We start from the raw sequence: 6,005 nt of genomic DNA, 5'->3' as shown, positions 1-6,005 counted from the left end.
TGTGTTCTTTTTCTTCATCTGATATGTTTAGCACATAGGCATTATCTTCAAGCTCTAAGATTCATTCTTCTGCATTATCCATTTTATTTGTAAGGCTTTCTTCTGTGTTTTGAAGTTCCTTCAATGCCTCTTCCATTTCCATTATTCGTGTTTTGTTCTTTCATAATAAATCAATTTCTTTAGAGAATTTTTCATTTATTTCCTGTATTGTTCTCCTGGCTTTTTTTTGTGTTGAGTTTCTATTTTCTCTTCAATTCCACTGAATTTTCTTGCAATCCATATTCAGAGTTCTTCCTCCATAATTTTAATCATGCCTTTTAAATTGGTATCTATTGTTTAGGGTCTAATGATTTCTTTTGGTGGTGATTTTTCTCTGTGATCTTTCATGTTTCCTGCATTCTTTCACTGGATCTTTCTCATCAGGCTATTTTTTCAAGAACTGGAGGTGCTAGAACTGCTGTATGGCCTTACCTCCAAGTCCCCAAGTGACGTTCCTTAACAGTGCCTACAAGAGGCATATTGGTCCTCTATTTCCTTAGAGGTATTTTAGCAAATTGGGTCACCTCTGACCTGTTGTCTTCATCTCTTGCCAATAGATATTAGTGAGTTTGGTCCCCCATCTGAAGCTTCCAGGTGAATTACACATGTGTGTATGACTCCATTGCCCTCTAATAGCTTGAGATGGAAGGCACTGAGTTAAGCTATGGGGTCACTTCTTAGTTTTTGATTGTGGTTTACATGAATGAGTCATGCAAACCACAATTATTGAGGTAATCTAATGCCTCTGTGTTAGGCTCTGGTCCGCCAGAGAAGGTATAGGAATGCCCTAATCTTTGTGAAGGGTCTTGCCACTCTTGAGGGTTACTTGAACTCAGTTCTCTCTTAAGGTTGTGGTAAGGGTTAGATTACAGCTGGTGCCTGTAGGCCTGGGTGTGTATGCTTCTATGGTTGCTTGATCTGCCACTTGGGGGAGCTGCTAATATGTTATTTAGGGCTCTTTCACCACACTTGGAAGGCTGCTCCTGATGGGAGTTGTCAATTGGTACAATTGCTGAGGTCTCTGGCCAGGATTTTCCTTCCTCGTCCACAAACTCCAATGCTGGCAGTGCCGAGATACTGAGAGCAAGCCCTAGAATTATGTTATTATTCGATGACCTAAGCCAGTCTAGTTGGATGAATCAACAGACTGCCAACTGTTACTCAGCACCAAGGCCCCGAAGATTCATGCCAGTTGCACAGAGAAAGCGGCTTTTCTTGCTTCTCCCTACCTCCAGGATGGAGACTGTCTCGCCAAGCACAAAACTTTCCAGGCTGGGGAAGGTATGTTGGCCAAGACCGCCATGCACCCTAGCATGTGGGGATCCCACAGATGGTGGCCTGCCACTCTTGAAGAACTAGTGCTGGGGGGAAGCACATGAGATTTGCCCACCAACACCAGCCCTGATAGCTGAATCAATAGGTTGCAGACTATATTTCAGCACCAGAGTTCCATGGATTCATGGCAGCCACAGAGAGAAAGCAGCTTTTCTCGCTTCTCCCCATCTCCAAGGGCAGAGCTTGCCAAGCCTGGCAAGAAAGTCCCTGAGTGGGACATGGGGTGATGCCCGAAGTTGCAGTGTGCCACAGCATCTCTGGGTTGTGGACCCCCCAAATGGCGAATGTCCCATATTTTCATGAGAAGAATGTACATTTAGTAGTTTTGCAGTAGAATATTCTGTAAACGTCTGTTAGCTCCATTTGTTCTAGAGAACCATTTAGGTAAAGTGTTTATTTTCTACTTTAATGATCTGTCCAGCTGCATCAGTGGGGTGTTGAAGTCCCTGGCAATTATGATGCTACTATTTACATCCTTGCTTAGATCTGATAGAATTTGCTTTATGACCCTGGGAGCACCTCCCTCTGTTAGGTGCATATATATTCAGGATTGTTATGTCTTCTTTTTGAATTGCTCCTTTTACCACTATAGAATGACCATTTTTGTCTTATTTGCCATGATTGATTAACCATCTCTTTTATCTAATATGTAAATGGCTATATCTGCTCTTGTTTGGTTTCCATTCGGATGAAATATTTTTTTCCATCTCTTCATCTTGCGTCTGTGTGACTCCTTCTGGATTAGATGTGTTTCCTGTAGAGAGAAGATGTTAAGAAGAGGCAAGTGTAGATTCTTCCATAGAGAGGTAGCATGGACCTACAAAGACCTTGACTTCAAATTTCTAGCCTCAAGAAATGTTAAAAAATAAATCTTTGTTCTTTTAAGTCACCTAGCTTGTAGGACTTTGTTATAGCAGCCTACAAATCAAAACCAAAAAAAAATATGTAAATCTTTAACATACTTCATGTTAAAAATTTGACTCAAAAACATTTTCTTTCAGTGGTGGGAATAAACACACACACACATATAAATAAATATATAGATATATATTTGTGTAATATATATTTGAAATCAATTAACCCATACAACATGCTCTTCCCATTTCTTAGTGCATTTCTTAAGAAATATAATCATTGACAAAACACTTGTCAGATTCTCACCTCTTCTGAAAGAGTTTGAAAAGACATATTTTCTGTGAGTGAAAATAAATGCATTCATTTTTATAAAAAGCAATAGAGAACATGTCCTAATATAACAAATTATGAAGTGCTTGTAATTTCACAACAATATTCAAAGTGCAAAGCTGAGCTGTCTTTCTTTTCTCTTGTTATTCTTTCTCTCCTCCAAATTGTCAGAGTTTATTACTAAAGTTATATTTTTTAAGACTGGGAAATGCAGGTGAGGGGCTGAAGAAGGCAGGGTGTGCTGTATGCTTCAAAAGTGTCAGTGAAATAAAAGATGCAGAAAGGCTGGGGTAATGTTCCAGATAGAGGAGACTAAATAGAAACAAAAACTAAAGAAAATATACCTGAACTTAGACTGGATTTTGTACAGGAAAGTAAAAAAAAAAAAAGTTTTAAGGACATTATTTGTCAATTTGTTAACAAACACACAAAGCGGTGGGTGGGGGAGTTCAATGTTGCTCACCACACAGAAAACCAGTTACTGAGACAACAATATAAGGAAGAAAATATTTATTTCAGTGGAAGCATCAACTGGGAGGTGGGAGGCACAAAGTGCTACAAATCTACCTTCCTGACCAATAGGATCAGGAGGTTTTTCTAGAGGCGAAATGAATAATGCATGAGGGAAATGATCATCATTATGTGTTTGGGGTGGAGTGCAGGGTACATAAGCACAGGAAGAAATCACGCTAGTACATATGTCCCATGATCCAAAAATGGCAGATAAGTCCCTGCCAGGGTGGGAATTTTAGTATTATAATGAGCTAGGGAGTTAATATTGGTCATTCTTTCAGGCTTGTGTGCAGGCTCAGTGGATTATTGGGCATAATCTATGGTGGAATATCACTTGACTCCTCCAAACAGGTGGTGTGAGGCTTTGTAGTTATCTCATGGCTGCAAGGAGGTTCTGACATTTCTGGGAAAGAACCTGAAAAGGCAATGATCAGTACAACAGAAAGTTATGAAGCTTTGGTCAGCAATTCTTAACTGGCCTGGGAACTTGAAACATAAGAGAACTAAATGGAAAAAAAAAAAAACTATTAAAAGAAGGTTTCTTGCTTATGGAGCCAGTTACAAATTGACGAAAATATAATACACATATATTATGTGTAACTTTTGTGTCAATGTTAAATGTACTGCTTATGTATGCCAGAGTACTGATTTTAGCTCCAAATTGAATTTTTGAAGGCTTTAAATGTTCATAAAAACAAATTTTCTTCCAGTGGATATGAGTGTCAATAAATAAATAATTTAGCAAAACATTATCAAACGTTACTCTAAAAATTATGTTGATATTAAATTTACTAAAGTTGCTATATAAGAGAATGTCATCTTATGAGATAAACATTACAGGGAGAAGGGGAGGAGGAAGGGAGGTTAGAATAAAGCTAATGGAGTGAACTGTTAATGGAAGGTAATCCTGGGTAAAGGGTAGAGCGAATCCATTGAACTAATCTTATCTATTAAGGTAACTCTCAGCACAGCGCAGAGGCAGTGTCCAGTGGCCCTACTTGCCAGCCTAGAGCGCCTGCCCAGGCTGAGACCCCTGCCAGCCCCGCCCCTCCCCACCCCTCCTGCCCCTCCCCACTTCACCCTTCCTGTCCCTCCCCACCCCTCCTGTCCCTCCCCACCCCTCCTGCCTCTCCCTCTTCGCCTTGCTCCCTCACCAATACCACCCCACCCTCCCGTCCCCCGGGAGATGCACTGTGGTGCCTTGTTAGGAAGGCCTCAGTGACCTCACAGTGCAGATCCCCCCTGGTCACTGGCCTCCGGATGTGGGCGACAGGGGCAAGCAGCAGGGGCAGGCGGCAGGGGAGGCGGCAGAGGCAGGCGGCAGGGGCAGGCTGCCTGTAGCAAGAGCAGCGGCGTCTCCAGACGGCAGCGTCTCCGGGCAGCGGCAGTGCGGCCTCCCGGCAGCGCGGCCTGTGAGCAGCGGAGTCTCCAGCTCTGGACGGCGCGGCGGCGGTGGCCGTGAGCCGCGGGTGTCCTGCAGCCCATCAGGTGTAGTGGAGCGCCCGACGCCCCCCTTCCTCAGTTCCCCTTTCAGCCCTTTCCACCTCCCTTGACGCCCCCCTCAACCCCAGAGCTGGCCTTCAGCCCTCCCATCTGCCGACCCACCTGCTCGCCGCTCCTCCCACCCTGGGGTCTCTGCCGCTGCCCTCCACCAGGCCTCAGGCCCTGCTCCCAGGATTGGCCACCACGTATTGCGGACTATGGCCCTAAAGCGAATCCACAAGGAGCTCCTTGACCTCACCCGCGACCCCCCGGCCCAGTGCTCGGCAGGGCCGTTGGGAGACGATATGCTCCACTGGCAGGCGACCATAATGGGGCCCAAAGACAGCCCCTACCAAGGAGGGGTCTTCTTCCTGACCATCCAGTTTCCATCTGATTACCCCTTCAAACCGCCCAAGGTCGCATTCACCACCCGAATTTACCACCCGAACATTAACAGAAATGGAAGCATCTGTCTGGACATCCTTAGATCCGAGTGGTCACCAGCACTAACTGTCTCCAAAGTGTTGTTATCCATCTGTTCCATGTTGTGCGACCCCAACCCAGATGATCCCTTGGTTCCCGAGATTGCGAAGATCTACAGAAAGGATAGGAAAAAGTACGACAGAATAGCTAGAGAATGGACTCAGAAATATGCCATGTGACTTCAAAATAAATAGTACCATCACCTTAATGATAAAGATTAAGTGTCAGTTCAATTAATTGGTTGTCTTTAGATTACTTTGTCAAGCAACGTCTCCTCCATCCTTAAGGGTACACATTGTGCACCTTTCATAACAGAGACTGCAGAGACCGGGAGGGGTGGGAGTGGGGATGGTGGAGGTGGGGTTGATGGATGGGGTAGGGGGAAGGGGAGTGTGAGACAGAGTCTAGTTTTAATGTAGTTTTGACTAAAAGATTTCTTTATTGATTTAGAATTAGAAAACAAAACAAGAACAATGGGTCGGTGACTTCAGGACAAGAAGGAGAACAGTTCCACTAACCAGAGGAAAATTTTTAATGTAGAGTCTTTTAAACTGACAACAGTTAGGAAAAGCTAAGTGAATTTACATATCTGAAGCACCTGTGTCTTCAGATGTTTTTATTTTCACCAAGAATAATCTTAACTGGTATCTTCTACTTTGAGGTCCGGATTTTAACAGGCCAAAAATGAAATGGATTAAGAGGTGTTAAAAATAAAATGTGTTTTGTTTCCAACCTTCCACTCCTTCAGCCTCCACCATTTTGCCCTCTCAGCCTCTCTCTCCTACCCTCTGGATTGGGGTTGTGTGTGGTTTTTCAGGACATACCTATATCTCTAATGTCTCTTGTTTCCTCAAGAACCATGTAAGATCTGAGATTTTACCCAGCTTGTTTTTGTGCCCACAAGTTAGCTTGTCACAGTTTGGTGGAAACTGGCAGAATGACAGACTCTTGGGCCAGAGACAAAGGCC

At 43.7% G+C, this 6,005-nt stretch overlaps 1 pseudogene; it reads left to right on the top strand.

Moving 5' to 3' along the window:
• Positions 1-4,317: 4,317 nt before the first annotated feature.
• LOC105882297 (ubiquitin-conjugating enzyme E2 D2 pseudogene) lies at positions 4,318-5,242 on the top strand (annotated as a pseudogene).
• The last annotated feature ends 763 nt before the right edge of the window (positions 5,243-6,005 follow it).

Source organism: Microcebus murinus, chromosome X, assembly GCF_040939455.1.
Source record: "Microcebus murinus isolate Inina chromosome X, M.murinus_Inina_mat1.0, whole genome shotgun sequence".
Taxonomy (NCBI): domain Eukaryota; kingdom Metazoa; phylum Chordata; class Mammalia; order Primates; family Cheirogaleidae; genus Microcebus; species Microcebus murinus.
This window is presented reverse-complemented; position numbering and strand designations above follow the sequence as displayed.